Source organism: Apodemus sylvaticus, chromosome 5 (genome assembly GCF_947179515.1).
Source record: "Apodemus sylvaticus chromosome 5, mApoSyl1.1, whole genome shotgun sequence".
NCBI classification, from domain to species: domain Eukaryota; kingdom Metazoa; phylum Chordata; class Mammalia; order Rodentia; family Muridae; genus Apodemus; species Apodemus sylvaticus.
In genome coordinates this window covers 75,358,133-75,374,164 of record NC_067476.1, presented here as the reverse complement: position 1 = coordinate 75,374,164, position 16,032 = coordinate 75,358,133, and the positions used below count along the sequence as shown (strand labels likewise).

Below are 16,032 nucleotides of genomic sequence, written 5' to 3'. Positions count from 1 at the left end.
TCCTCCACCTCCACACACAACCCCAGGTCACCAATCAAAGCCGGTCGTGTGGCAGGGGCACACAGGAGTGGGGGTGGGGCAGCAGTGGTGAACCCTACTGTCCAGCAGTGGGCAGTAACTGGGCTGTCAATCAATCAACCTATCAGTAGCAGGAAGTCCACAGCTACCATATGGGCAACCTTGGGAAATGTACTCCAGTTCTTTGAACCTCAATCTTGCCATCTGAGAATGGGGGTGATGAAGATAACACCTGTGTCTAGGTTGAGGAGGAGCTGGCTTCCATCTCTACAGCCATGTGGCAGGGCAGCCCTGGGCGTGTTCTGCTCTGGGGGCTGACAGGGCTCAGCTGGCTGGGTCTTCTCCTCTGGGCATTGCCAGGGTTTCTTGTGACGTGGCCAAGAGGGGCTCTCTCAGGGTCCCCTTGGGGCCGGTGTCTGCCAGATGCCTTTACCCTCTCAGTAGAGAGCCATGGCCGTCACACCCTGTGGGCTGTCACTTCTCCAAGGCTGAGCCTTCTTACATCCAGTGAGGGCCAGCATTCAAGAGGGCATTTCTGCACTGTGTCATTGTCCACGACTGCTTGTGTGGTGTTTGCCAGTGTGCCATTGTCCACAACTGCACCAGAGCCAAGCCCAGAGCCGGTGTGCAAGGGCACAAGTCTAGCAGATATTCACTGTGGGCCTTTGGTGTGACAGGCCGAGGGGATGAAATTGTTACGTAGGTCTATTCGCTAAGGTGTCTGGCAAGATGGACTGAAGTGCTTCATGACCAGGGCTCTGGGGGTTGAAGGAGAGCCCTCCCTCTGACTCTGAAAAGCTGGAGAAAAGAGCAGGGGACACCAGCGCCCAGAAAGAAGGGGTAAAAGGAGACAGTTTCAGAGACTGGGTCTGAGGCAGATCCTGGCCGACAGAAGCCATTGGCCAGAGGAGGTGTCTCTGGGGACAGAGCAGACTTTTCTGCCAGGAAAGCATTGGGAAGCCACTCATAGGCTTGGGGGCAGAAAAGGCCCCATGGAAAGTCACAAGTCCTTTACAGAAAGAGGCCCCTTGGGGGAGAGGGGAGGTGGTGGCTTCTCTGTAGAGATGGAGGTAGGGGTGGGGTGTGACAGTAAGAGCAGTCAGCAGAGCTCCCTCTGGAAGGCTTCTTGTAACAGCTTCAATCTCGGGAGACCAGCAAGCGGCAGTTAAGTAGCGGCTCAAAGAGAAATGACAAAAGCAACAGAAGCTTAAGCTATCAGGTGGTGGTGGGGGGATGGGCGAGTGGGGGATGGGTGGGCGGCAGGGCAAAGGTCAACTCACACCCGCCATTTGCCATTTACATTCTCTCAGCTGCTCTCGCTGGCCCGCCTTTGTAACCGAGTAGATAGATGCTGTGCAGAGATGCCTAGTTACCTACCCAGAGCCACACAGTCTGAGCTGAGTATTGAACATATAATACATCTTGACAATTCCCGGTTAGGCCTCAGCACTCTGGACCACACCCCATAGGCAGATGTCTCCAGGAGCCCTGACTAGGAGGCCTCCAGGGCCTAGACAAGCACCCAGTTTCCATGTCTGCCTGAGCCAGCTGTCCCCCTGACCACCTCTCCCAGGGAACCAGGGCACAGAGCCTTACACTGCACAGAGTGTCCCACAGTCTGCTGCTGGCTCCTGTCCCCTCACTCTAGCACACTCCCAAGGGCGGCGGGGTGGGGGTGGGGTCATTTGGCAGCCCTGGGGAGGAGGCTTGCCTCTGAGGAATGGGTGCCCAGTAGATAGATAGTATCTATGAAAAATAAAAACATCTCTGTGCCCAAGTAGGATGCTGAGCCCCGTGGGTGGGGGTGGGGGATGTGCTGGCCAGGCTGGCACAGGGTCGCTTGGGTGAAGCTAATAGAAAGAGCCCAGGGAAGATCTATCGCAGCTCCTTGGCAGAACTGAGCTCCGGCCAGAACAGCCTTATTCATATTTGAAGAGGAATTGGATCCCAGGTCAGGCTGTAAGAGCTGGGAGAGAGGGGCCTTCAGTCAGAACCACTCTCAGCAGCCTAATGAAATGGAGGAATGAGCCCCAGAGAAAAAGATGGAGGGGAGCAGGAAGGGGGCAGGGGAGGGAGCAGAGGAGGGAGGAGGAGCAGGGAGCACTCAGAGGCTCTCTTGTACTTATCAGGGAAGACCTACCCAGTGTGCCTTGGAATATGATTCTCAGCCTTCTGGGATGTCTGTGGGAAGCATGGCTTCCCTAACACGATAGAGAGAAAGGTTAGGGTGGGGTGAGAGGCCTCTGGGACCCAGCCACTGTTTCTCTAGCCAAGGACCTACCAGGGGTTGGGGCGTAAAGCCTGGATGAGGCATGGCATTGGTTAGCAGGGTCCTAACGGCCACACGGGGGCTCATAGAAACTGGGAATGATGACCTCACAGGAAAGACAATCTCTAAGTGGCTTCAAGCAGAGGTGTAACTCGCAGGGCCACAGGCTGCCTGCACCTAGCTCTACTGCAGTAACCCATGACAGACAGCTCCGGAAAAATCTGGGCTTTTTTTTTTTTTTTTTCCACATTTAGAATACAGTCCTAGCTTGGTCTGCTAATTCAGAAATCCATTTTTCACATATAGCAGCCCTGGGGCCATTCGGACCCCAGGGACTTTGCATTTGCTCTGCCTTTAAGACCACTGCAGAGAGATGCATGCTCCTTAGGTTCCTGCAGGTCTTTGTCTGTGCAGTAGCATCCTCTCTTGCCTTCAGTCTATTACAGAGTGCGTGTGGCCCACAGGCTGCGTGGCAAATTGCTAATGCGTGTGTGTCTATGACTGAGCAAGGCTAATTTGCTCCTGCTGCTCTCCAACAGGGCCAGATGTCGTTGTTGGCAAATTGGGTTCAGAATTCTCTGGCAAGAGAGAACAGCTTTTTTTGGGTCTGACGTCCCATACTGACTTGACTAGACAAGTAAACAAAAACAGTGACTTGGTACCTACTGTGTGCTTGGAACCTACTGTGTGCATGGTCCCCGTAGGTTAAGGGGAGGGACATGCAACATGACTGCCCCGGTGGGGTCTGGGTGCTCCAAGAACCATGGGGGAAGAGCTGAGGCCCGGGGCCACAGGGAGGCTGCAGGCAGCAGGGACCTTCTGGAGAGAAAGGGCCATTCTGAAGGACAGGCCCTGGAGGGTGAGTGTTTTGAAGAAGCTGGATGCAGCCGCTTGTCACCCAACTGGGTGACTTGGAAGCCAAGGCCTTTCTGTCCTATGGCCTCTTCAGCCTCTCACTCTGGGTCATTTCAAACCGCCCAAAGACAAGCATGCTACAGGAGGATTCTTCAGAGACCATCTCTGTGGCCCAGGAAGAGGCCATGTTGGGCCTCGCTTCACACTGGATTTCACTCAACCTAATGCAAGTAGCTTGAACTTGGATGAGGTTGAAGAACTCTGCTGGGCTCAGTATGGTCACCTGTAAATTAGACCCTCTGTTTATTAAACTGTCGGGAAGTCTCTTATGTGAGACTCTAGCCCTGTGACACAAAACAGAGCCATGATATAGACTCCAGGTAGCAGCCACAGCTCAGGGAGACCCCCCCTTCCCCCCCCACCCCTGCTTCTCTCTAGGCCTCTGATCATCGAGACCAACCTTTCTTCAAGGTGCGTCAGGGTTCTTGGCAGGCTCTGGCCCCTGCCTTTGTCTCCAGGCCTACCAGGTTGCTCTCTGGAGGATGCTGGGAGTGGGAGCAGCTGGGAGGAGGAGTCTCCCCTCCTCAGCTACTGTAGCCTACTTCTGCTGCCCCGCCTTCAAACCCAGGGCCTTCTGAAGCTGGCCAAGTCAGATGCTGCTCATGGGATCTTGCTTGGTTTTTGAAGCAGAACTATGCGAAAAGGTGTGAGGAATGACAGAGGAAGCAGTGGTTGGTGAGTCTGGTCTTTAGTCACACTAGGGATGTATTCTATGTATGAGACTCTGGCCAAGGTTACTCACTCTGTCCCATCTTCAAAATGCAGGCTCTGAGCCATCAGGGGGTGCAGGAAGTCAGCAGTTGGGGAGGCCTACTTGGGCTCGGCACCTGGCAGTTGGCCTCAGCACCTCTAAATTCCTGCCCCTCTGCAGTCACCTACCATACCCCAGGGGCATAAGGGTGTACCTATGGGCTGCACCAGACCTTTTTATTCAGACTGCAGCCTTTCTAGACCCATACTGACTGCCACAAGTTCCATCAACAGCAAGAAAATAAGGACGTAGCGCCCCCTGCTGGCAAATCTTGGTTATGCCTGAGTGGCTGGAAGTGACGCCCCAAAGAGGAGGCTCCCAGCCAGCCCTTTGTGATAGGTTATAAACAAGGGATTTTTTTTCTAGGAAACTCTTCCCTCTGCTGCCAACAGCACCAAGGGCATACAATTGTTTAATTTTAAAGTTATCATCTTCACTCATTAATCAATATAATATGGGCTGGAGAGCTGGCTCAGTGGTTAAGAGTACGGGTGCCCTTCCAGAGGTCCTGAGTTCAATTCCCAGCACCCACATGGTGGTTCATGACTTATAAAGGGATCTAACGCCCTTTTCTGGCATGCAGATGTGTATGCAGTAGAACACTCATATATAAAATGAATAAATAAAATAAACAAAAAATTAAAAATCAATATTCTATAATATAATAAACAAGTATTAATCAAACATGACCAAGATTCTTTTCTATGTGCCTTGGAACCAGTGAGCAGAGAGGCCTACAGCCCAAACCTCAGATAATTGCCTTAGGGTATCCCCTCATCCACCCACCCCACCCACCCCACTCATCCATTTACTGACAAGGTATTAACGTCCATTAATATTATGAATCTTGAGGCAAACAACTTGGGAAAGACAGGTTTATTTCCAGGCATGGGTGAAGGCTTCAGTTCACAGTTGCTTGGCTCTGTTAACATTAGACCAGTGATCAAGCAGCATATCACACTGGGTAGCAGCTGGTGGAGAGGAAAGACAGACAGACAGACAGACAGACACACACACACACACACACACACACACACACACACACACACACACACAGCCAACAGCACTGCTTTAGGAACCAACCATTCAGGCCTTAGGAGGAAACTTTCAATGCAAATTCCAAGTGATCACTGAGCTCCTGGTCTTCTTCAGACAGACAGTGATAAGCAAAGCAATTGAAGCGTCTCTCCTCATGGGGTTTAGATTCTAGATAGGGGAGCTGGAAAGAAACAACGCAGAGAAATGACAAAGCAGGTGTGCTGACCAAAATAACACCATTTTAAAACACGGAAGAGCTAAAGAAGCAGGAGAGCTGCCGGGCGGTGAAAGGAGGAGTGTGCATGCGTTAGCAGTCCAGAGTCCTGGGCCCCCAGACCTACTACACCAGCACCTCACTGTAACCCAGACATATTTTTTTTTTTTTTTTTTGGACAGGGTCTCACTACATAATCAGGCTGTACTTGACCTCAAGGAGGCCCTCCTGTCTCTGCTTCCCAGGTGCTGGGATTAAATGCATGTGCCACCATACCTGGATCATTTTTCTCTTAAAGTCTGAACCCAGGGCATAGGTGTTCTGGCGGGATAGGCTGCTGTGGGTCCGCTCTGTTCCTGGATGGTCATGGGAAGCTCAGGCACAGCTAAGATGTTTAACATAGCCCCACCGCCCCATCATGTCAGCACACGCCTGTCCCCTGTTAGTCTCCACACCACATGGGATGTAGATTTCCTGGCCTCTGTCTTAAGCAAGGAGAAAGGGGAGGCTTGCCAATGCCACACAGGCAGGAGGCCCTAAGTCCTGGGCCCTAGGGGGTGGTCCCTGGAGCTCCCTCCAAGGCCTCTTTATGCAGTGGTCCCTCCTGTCCTGATTAAACCCCATTTCAGCCTACTCTCAAATATGGTCTCCTCAGAAATGGGGAACTACCACAGGCTCCTTTGTACTTTGAAATCTCTCTCCCTCTGGTGACTCTTCATAGTCGGTAAGCACCCAATTCATCCAGTGTCTTGCCTGTGCACACAGGCCTTGGCTCTAGCCTCCTTCAAAGAGCCAGGGCCTTCTCAGCTTGTGAGCCCTTCAGCTGGTGACAGTGCTCTTCAGATTCGCTTCAGCCTGAAACTCCCTGGAGCCAGTTCTCTGTAATGATTCCAAGGCCATTTTAGGTAATAGGGAGCTGCTGGGCAGATGGCTCCAGAAGGGATCTCATTACCCTAGAGCCACCTTGTGCTTAAAAGAAGAGGAAGGGGGCGGCGGAGCAAGCTCCCTGAATGGCAGAGACACTGCTGGCGTAAGGATTTAGACTTCCAGCAGCGCAGAGATGAGTGAAAACAGAAAAGAAGGTAAGCTTGGTGTGGTGACAGAAACCATGGGAATGGAGGGAGGCAGGAACTTTGGACCACAATGCCCTGGAGCTAATAGAAAGTGGAGCTTTATTGTCAACTGGCTTAGACCTAACATTGTAATACATTATCTATAAAGTTGGTGCTTGAGAACTGGACATTGGAGTGACAGAAGCAAAGCAACAGCAACCTGGATGTTTTAAGTTTTGACTTTGTGTTGAGTTTATATCCATGGCTGTGCGGGGACACACAAGGCACAGCCACTATAGGCTGATGTGCCTGGAACCTTCCCTGATAAACACATCCTATGTCTGTGTCTGGTGGACTCAATTCCTTCCTTTGAGCCTCTGTTTTCTCATCCATAAAGCTAGACTTGTGGAACTAACTGGAAAGGCAGATCAGGTGACGCCCAGGAGAACCTCCCACTATCCCTGAGCCAATCCCTGCCTGGCTCCTCCCTGCCTGGCTCCTCCCTGCCTGGCTCCTCCCCATCTCCCCTGCTCAAGATCTACCTTGAGCCTGAGACTCATGGCAGAGCATGGTTATCCTGCCAACAGCAGCTTGTCTGATCCTGACACTGTTTTTAACCAACATGGAGGATGAGTAGAGATTGGGAGGTAGGTGAGGCAGGCTTAGAGACACTGAAGCCAAGGAATAGCCGAGGAGTTTGGAAGAGAGGACTGATGAACCCCAATTCTAACAGTTTAGGGCTTGGCTTTAGGGGCAACATTTCTTTGTGCTATAGCATTGTTTACGATAGACATTCCCTATATAAAAAGTCTTGGCAGAGTCCCCAACTTCCAAGTTCCCTAATGACCTTAACCCATACTCACTTCCTTTTTAAAATATGTCTTCCAGGAGAATGCGATTCTTTGTGTGCACACTGTGTGTATAGAGAGGGGGAGAGGTCAGTGTTGAATGTCTTCATCACTCTACACCCTGTGCTTGACAGAGAATCTCTTACCGATGCTCTCTGTTTTGGCTTGACTGACTGGCCACCGAACCTTCTGGGTGTTGCAGAGTGTGTGCTTGGTACTTTGAAGTGCTGACCTGTGTAGAAGCAATGAGGTTTTAGACATGTGTGGGTAGAGTTGTTGCTGCTTGGAAAAAGCTGGGGATCACAGCATGTGGTGGGAAGGGGCATAAGCCTAGTTTTCTGGGTGGAGGTCGCCTTGAAGAATGAGAGGCGGTTGGCAGCCTCAGGCAGTCCCGCCACCTGGAGTTTGCTATTTAGGTTTGTTTTGCTGGTTCCTTGAAGCTTCTGGTATTCTGACAAGGTTTTCAGAAACATTGGTAGCATGCTCATTGAGAACGTGTCTTGGGAGCTTGGTAGAAATGAAGACTTTTGGTTCTTATCCCAACCTTGATCTAACTGAAGTCCAGGAGCTTGACTTCACTGTCTGAGGCCTGTATCACACTGCATGGTGATTCAGAAGGGCCAAAGCCGAGAAGCAGCACCCTGGGCTAGAGAGGCTAGAAAGGAAAGCCCATAACATCTGTCATAGCACAATAGGAATCCGTGTGGACTCAGGACGGAGGGACTGGGTACATTCCTAGGGGTGAGAACCATGTATGGAACATGGGAAGAGCTTGGTGTGATCAGGAAGAAGACCCGTGTGGCAGAGTAGAGACAATGAGTACTGTGATCAGAAGTAGGGTACAGGTAGACAGGTGTTCAAATGTTCCCCCCAGAGCAGCAAGCAGCCACCAAAGGGATTTTAGCCAAGGAGATTAATAGCCGCTCTCCCTTCAAAGGGTGGGGTCATCCCAGCTGTAGTTATGCCTTCCGGTTCTGTTCCTCCGCTAAGCTTTGTCTGGCCATCCCGTGGCTTTTCTAGGAACTGAATCTGTTCCCTCTGTTGTATGTAAGGGCAGCATCTCCTCCAGTAGCTCGGACGCTCCTTCTGGTGTGATAGGAGAGGTGGGTACAGCAGGGTGTGCTGTTGATGAGGCTCCAGGATCTGGGTAGAGCTAGAGAGGTTCCGCCTGCCACCCAGTGTGTTTGTCTGATAAATTTCCAACTTTTCTTCTCTTTCTCCTTCAATGGATTAAGTGGAATGCTTTTCTTGAGACAAGGCAGCTCACGGGAAATGGTGAGTTTAAGGCCTGTCATCAAGGAATTCAGTGGCTAAGACAGAGAGCACAGTTCAACTACTTTGATGTGTCTGTTGGACTGGGGAGGGGGCTTGATAGCTGCAAAACTTTAGGTTCTTGAGATGTTTTCTGTCATTTAATATCACCAGACTCCAGTTGAACTATGTTGTGGCATGGTGAAATCTTCCCTTGAACTAATCTACAATGACAGCATCATGGCATACCCAAAGGTGTCCTAGGATGGAGCAAGAGGGCTAACCTAGATTCCTTCCACTTCCATGGCTACATCAACCTTAGTACCAGTGAGAACAAGATTTGCCTTGACCTGATAACAGCAAGGGTTAGCTGAGACTTAGGTCTCCCGGGCCCAGTTCCCTGGCCTAGTCCTCACCTTGTGGGAGGTCCAGGAGGAAAACATAGACATCTCGGGGAGAGCAGAGACATTGATTCTAGAACAGCATACCTAAGCTCCTGGCCTGGATGGCTGTCCGAAGGTCATCTGACAGGTATGTAGTGAGCAGCCTGCCCAGAGCTTTGGCTTAGGGAGACTGTCAGATACTTCTGTTGAAACACGTGTGTGTCTGACAAGGCTGGTCTCCATTCATGAAGGAGAACAAGGCATGTATCTTTGCTCGCCCTGTGGGGAGACTTGTAACTTGTCAGGGCAGAGACTTATGCACGAACTAGGAACAAAATAAGGCCCACTTGGTCTCCCTGGATTACCTGTCTTCATGTCCTGTTTGTCAACAGTTGACTCAGTGTGACATGAACTTCCTGGATGAGGCCCAGCTGCAGTACTCCGACTGGAAAGGACAACCATTGTAAGTGCCTTTCAGAACTAGAGTCTCTTGTCCACAGGTGCCTTTTATCATCCATTGGCTATATATAAAATCATTGATAGAATCTTGTGTAGCACAGGCTAGCCTCATACTCCTTATGTAGCTGAGGATAACCTTGAATTTCTGACCCTCATCCTTACCTCCCGAGTTTGGGGTTGCAGGTGTATACCATCATGCTTGCATTTATTGTGGTGCTAAAGATGGAACCCAGGGTTCTATGCATGCATTCTAGGCAAGCATCTACCCCGGCATGAGCCATATCCCCTTCCCCCAGATGCACTGTATTTAAGATTAACTGCTTTCCTGTATCTTTGGCTAATAGCTTCCAGGAAATGCCTAATAGGCATGTCTAGTTTGAGGCACAATAGTTAATGCAGCCCAACACAAATCTGTTAACTTATTTAAAACATTGAGAATTGTTGACTGAATTTTAGAACTCAGTCACACAGTTCTTGAATATGAACTGTGTAGGTGACAATGTTGCACTCAATATCAAAAGGTTGGATTTGCCTAAGAACAAAACATCCCAGGAGGCAGTCTAGTCTGGCAGAAACAGCATCTGTCTATAATTCTCCCATCTCTCAATAGCCACGTGACCCTAGAGAGGTAACTTTAGTCTATAGTTCTAGAAGAGGTTGGCTTGGATAGGAAAGATCTCCTTAAGGTTGGATGCTATCTATGTTCTTTAAAAAAGCATGTCACCTATATTCTGAATGAGGAAGGGTGCCTTGGAATGATAGGGTCTCTCTGTATCTGTCTGCAGCCTTTGGGAAGAGCTGGCTAGCTTCTTAACCCACCACTGCAAGGCACCTATACTCTTTGACCCAGAAAATGTGAGTACAGTAGAGGGCTGTCCTCGTAGGCTCCTTCTGCATCATCTATAGACCACAGGGAGAACCCTCAGAGGAGCAGAGCACAGTAAAAGCCAGCTAAGGAGGGCCCTGGGACCTGCCCTTTGGGAGGAGAAGGGAGATAGCCTGTGTATGCCCTTCTTACACAGGTACTGAGTTTGTCTGTCTCTCGGACCTTGTCCTCAGGTGGTGGTTCTAAATGGCTGCTCCTCCGTCTTTTCTTCACTGACCATGGTTCTGTGTGACCCAGGTGGTAAGTTAGCAGGCTCTGCTCGCCTTTTCTGGCATATGGGCAGGGATACTCAGTCACTGGACTTTGGAAGAGAAGACTGTTGAGGTCTTTTCCACAAGTGCAGGCTACTCTGTCCTGCCAGAGATACCAATTCTGGGAACTCGAGGGTGTTAGAGTCCTGATTAAATATGGAAGAAACATGTGACAGTTCTCAAAGAGGTGATCTAGATGAAAAGGCTCAGAAGGCCAAGAGAATGGGAAAGAAAAGAGAGAAATGAAATCCACCAGGTCCAACACTAGGAAACTTTCTTGTGCATGGCCTTTGACCTTTTGTGTCTAGCCTAGTCCAGACAAGACTTTTTAAATGTTTGCTGGTAAAGACAATGGCTCAGTCAGGAAAGTGCTTGTCACTCAAGCACAAGGACCTGAATTTGATTCCTGGAGCCCATGTGGCAGGCTGGCCATGGTGGCATATGTTTGAGGGGAGGAGCTGAGAAAGCAGATCCCTGGAGCTCATTGGCCAGTGGCTGAAATGAAGAGCTTCAGGTTTATTGGGACCTTATCTGCGGCAGGGGCATTGGGGAGGTAAAGCGATCTAAAAAGATACCCAGTTTTATTTTATTTTAAAGATTTATTTAGTATTACATGTAAATACACTGTAGTTGTCTTTAGACATACCAGAAAAGGGCATCAGATCTCATTATGGATGGTTGTGAGCCACCATGTGGTTGCTGGGATTTGAACTCAGGAAGAAGAGTCAATGCTCTTAAACACTGAGCCATCTCACCAGCCCCTGACACTGTTTTAGCCTGTGTCTTTTACACCTATATGTACACACACACACACACACACACACACATACACACACACACACACATACACACACACACACACACACACACACACACACACACGTAAGCATGCATCAAGGAAAGCCCCCAGGGAATGGTAGTTAGATAGGGACTTCTTCACAAAGCATCTTGCATTTAGGCCAACCTGGCCTGAAACTCTTAATTCTACTGCCTCCACCTCCTGAGTGCTGGGAATATAAGTATATCCCACCATGTCCAGCTCAAATGTTTTGGGGGTGGGGCGGATATAGAATTCGACTGCAGGGATAAGATTTCATCAAAGCAAGACACTGGCATACCTGCTAGAAGGAACAGATTCACTAAAGGCAGGGCAGCTATGTCTTAGAATGGACTGGAGGGCACGTTCTGGAATGGACAGGTGAGCATATTCTAGAAATGGTGGGCAGCTGCCTCCTGAAAGGACTGTGCTAAGGAGGTGGTTTTGGACTAGATCTACAGTCAGGTGCACAGTACCAGAGCCAGTCAGGCTGACGGCCCTGGGCTTCCCTCAGTGGGCACGTGAGTACTGCTCCATGGGACACCTTGTGTTGACTTCCACCTTAGCTGCCACCAGTGTCTCTTGAGCCTGGGCATGTTAGACCCTGTCTAGGAAGAACCTAACCTCCACTTTATCCTTTCCATCCAAGGGCCCATTTACCCATCTTCCAACCATTCCCCCCTGACTGATTTTTTTTTTTTATTTCTTTTCCAGCTTGCCTGATCCTCACATGACCCATATGCTCTGGAGCACTGGTAAGGTGAGCTCCAGCACCTGCCTTTGGATCTGGAAGGAAGGAGAGCCAGGAACAAAAGACGAGAAAAACTACATGTTCCTTCTTCAACTTCTCTTCCTCCAGGATTTTGGCATGCCTGGCTTCTGCTTGGTGTTCTCTGTACATACATACAAGGATGTGGCCTCTGCCATGAAGGCTTTTGGCTACCACCATGGTGTCTCTGGCATTGCTCAGAAGAAGCTGTGCTGACTGCTCCAGGACAAAGGTATAAGCAGGACCTTAGGATAGCACCTTGACTGGACTTTATGGCTGTGGGGGATTGCTGGGCTTTCCAAGGGGGTGGTGGGTCTCTAGCATGTGCTCAATAAACTTGAGGATCTGCTCACTGTCTGAAGTTAAACTATAGCGGACAGGGTGAAGTTCAGTGAGTGCATGGGTGTGGCTAGAAGATGGCAGGCCTGTTTGAAACCAGGCTGGGTTTTTATCCTGAAAGCCTCTGCTTGGAAAACTGCTCCTGAATGGCTCTGAAGGTAAGAACCCTCAGACACCAGTCAGTCAATCTTCCTTTTCACCTCTAAAACAGGGTCTCAATATGTAGCCCTGGCCTGAAACTCAAAGTGTAGACCAGGCTGGCATAGAACTCAGAGATCTGCCTCATTTGCCTCTTCCCTAGTGATCAAAGCATGTGTCATCACACCTAGCAGAGATCAGCGAGTGTCTCTTTCTCCTGGACCTACTTGCCCCAGGCAAACATTTTCTTTTGTTTGGGTTATTTTCATTGACTTTTCCAATATGGATTAAAATAAATTTCTAAGGGGTACAAAGGAGAAAGACATTTGGGGGAGAGTTGGCATAGATCTATGTCCCCTAGATTCTCAGGGACCTTAAGAGAATGCTGCGCCTGAAAGGAGACCTTCTCCTTTAATGCTATGGCTAAAACATAGAAAATAGTCTTTCCCTTTAATTTCCTGTAATTGATGCCAGCCTGGAAGGCTTAGACCAGTAGATGGACTATATTGAGACAAACCATGGTATTTAAAGAAACAGACGAATGTAGCCAGACAGCTTGCTTTTAGCTTTGGGTGGGGAAAGAAGTAGAAAGGAGAAAGCTACCAAGCCCCCATAGTGCCAGCATCCTTTAGATATGGCAGAAACTGGAACTCAGCCCCTTCAATACTGGTTCTCAACCTTAGATGTACCTAAGATTTACCCAAAGACTGCATCCTCAAGAGATTTTCGTTTAGATGCTCCAGAAGTATAACATAGGCACGGGGCTGGAGAGATGGCTCAGTGGTTAAAAATATGTGCTGTTCTTCCAGAGGACCTTAGTTCTGTTCCCAACAACCATATCAGTCAACTTAAAACCTCCTATAACTCCCATTTCCAGGAGATTCAACTCCCCAACCACCTACGTCTATATGCATAGACTGGCACATATATACATAATTAAAACGTTGTTTGTTTAGGGTTTTGTTGTTTGAAATAGTTTCTCCATGTGTAGCCCTGGCTATTCTGGAACGCCCTATGTAGACCAGGATGGCCTTGAACTCGGATATTTACCTGCCTCTGCCTTCCAAGTGCTGGGATTAAAGGCATGTGCCACCATCATTTAGCATAATTAAAACTTTTTAAATAGTATAAGGTGGGCACAAAAGTTTCTACAGCTTCATGTCACTCTTTTCCTGTTATTAGCTGAGAATAGTGGTGCTGAATTCATCCCAGAGAGTAGCCGGGCTCTCCAAATCCAGTGTGTGGGGTTCAAGAGACCAAGCAAAAGCTTTGCGCATTTACTAGCTCAGGTGACAACAGTGGCATCAGTCCCCTTTGTGGCTGCCTTGGCTACAGGCCTCAATCATCTACTCAAAGAGACCATTCTAGCAAGGTATTAAGATGTCTGCTGTCCACTTCATAAAGTCCTATATGAGTTGTGTGCTTGGATATTATCAACTCCGACACAGCAAGGCAGACTCCATCTTGTATTGAAATGGCTCCTGGCTCGTATGAGGCCCAGCTAAGGTACACACTTGGGCAGGACCTCTCCTCCCTGCCCCCTCCCCCTCAGATGTCTTCTGTAAGATCTGTGATATTCTTTCTCTGCTCATCCAGAGTGAATCAATAAGGTGTACCTTCCTAAAAACCATAGCCGGCTCCGGAAGGCTTACAGCTTTGCCACTAGGACACTGAAGGACTTGAAGACCCCCTTTTGCAACTGTGGTTCTGGAATCTTTGTCTGGATCAACTTGAAAGCTGTAAGTTCTGCAAATGGCCAGCACTGGGCCTACCAGTCAGCTGGTCTTGTGCTCAGCTCCGCCCCTTTTCCCTTTCCCCTTCCTTAGTATCTGAGTCCATGCACATTTGACCAAGAGCAGATCCTTCACCAGCGCTTCCAGGACAACAAGCTGCTGTTATCTAGTGGCAAATCCTACATGTCTATGGAGCCTGACTGGTTCTGCCTCATCTTTGCAGAAAACCACCTTCAACTACAAGTGGGTGAGTCCTGCTGACCTCCTCACCCCAAGTCAGATATGCAGTAAAGAGGCCTCACCAGCTCCTCCCTAATATATTCTGCCTTCAATAGCTGATAGCTTCCGCTTCCCTGAGCCACCCTTTTCTATTCTATTAGCTATGATCCTTCATAAACAGGAAGTACTCCATTCCTTAAGTACCCATCTGTCCCCGCATTCCACCTTTTGAGTAGCCTTGTTCTGTGTCTGCCACATGTTTGAGAATATCTTCTGGACCAGAGGCTTCTAAGAAGCAGTTTTCTGCCCGTGTAGGGCTAGAGTCCAGTGTATGTGGTGGACAAACAATCATGGCAGCCATTGAATGGTCTATGGGAATCGCACACTCCTCTGGGAATTTGAAGAACACAGTGTTGATGTGAATGATTATTTATAGCATCTCATTAGTTGCCAGACATTTTCCTACCTGCTGAGATGAGCAATGAACCACTTAGCCTTATAAAAGTTTAGTCTAGTGTGGAAAATAGAGGGAAGCTGGGCGTGACATCCACTCTTGCAGTGCTGACACTTGGAAGGAGACAGGGGCTCTGAGAGGTCATAGCTAGCCTGGGCCACATACAGAGACCCTGCAGCAAAAGTAACTGATCAAAGCCAGTGAAGGGTTAAGAAGCAAAAAACGCCACAGGTCAGACTCTGACACAGACCTTCCTCTTTCAGGCAGGCTCTTCATTTGTCTTCGAGTTCAAAAAGAGTCAGAAGAGATAGAACAGGTTGTCTTCAAGTTCCAGCCCAAAGAAGGGAGGGCTGATTTCAGTGCCCATAAACAGGCTCTGATGGTCTGCTGCCACCCGGGTCTGACTGGGCTCCGTCTGCACACTGTTAATTCATTCTCCCCTTCTGTCTCCTCTGTACCTTCTAGCCGTGGGTCAGTTCTGCCGTGTGCTCCCTGAACACACAAAAGGCATGATAATGGAATGTCAGCAGCAGACATCCAGGACGCAGGCTGCTGCCTCCACCCAGGGGCTCCAGACAGCCTGCTGTCACTTGCTCAGGGTCCCCTGAAAGTAGCCTTGTGGCCAGAAGGCAGTAGGAGGAACTGGAGGTACTGTGCTGTCTGACCCCGCTCATCTAGACCCTGAGCTTGTCTGGCTTTTTAGAAGCCTTGTTTCTTTTAGTCTTTGCAAGCTATCCTGTGCTCAAAAATGATGTTTTTATTGTGGTAGGAGGAGCAAGGCGCATGGAACCCTGGAGGGTCCCAGCCTGGAGGGCGGATCCCTGGGTCCCTTTTTAGATGGCTTCGTTCTACATTCACCATTTAATAAGTCATGCTCTATTTTCTCCAGCTCCAGGCCTGATTGATTTCTGGTTCATATTCCTTTTTGGAAGGAGATGATTTTTTTTAAAGTAAGCAAATAGAAACAGTGCTACTTTATTAAAATACTGAGTTTACTTCACACGTATAGTTTTTGTCTCCCTACCATTTCCACATCTGACCACCACTATTACTGTGTCCTATCATAACATTCCATACATACTTAAAACCAAGTAAAGGGTGGAGTTCTATCCTTGAAAACTAAACAGGCTTTTTAGACAACACATTCTTGGCAATTGAACCTGGACAACATTTTTCAAACACAGTAGGGAAAGTTTTCACTTTGCATTATAAAAAGGACAGCCAGATA

At 49.0% G+C, this 16,032-nt stretch overlaps 1 pseudogene; it reads left to right on the top strand.

Moving 5' to 3' along the window:
* Positions 1-3,013: 3,013 nt before the first annotated feature.
* LOC127684862 (probable inactive 1-aminocyclopropane-1-carboxylate synthase-like protein 2) lies at positions 3,014-15,468 on the top strand (annotated as a pseudogene).
* Positions 15,469-16,032: the final 564 nt, after the last annotated feature.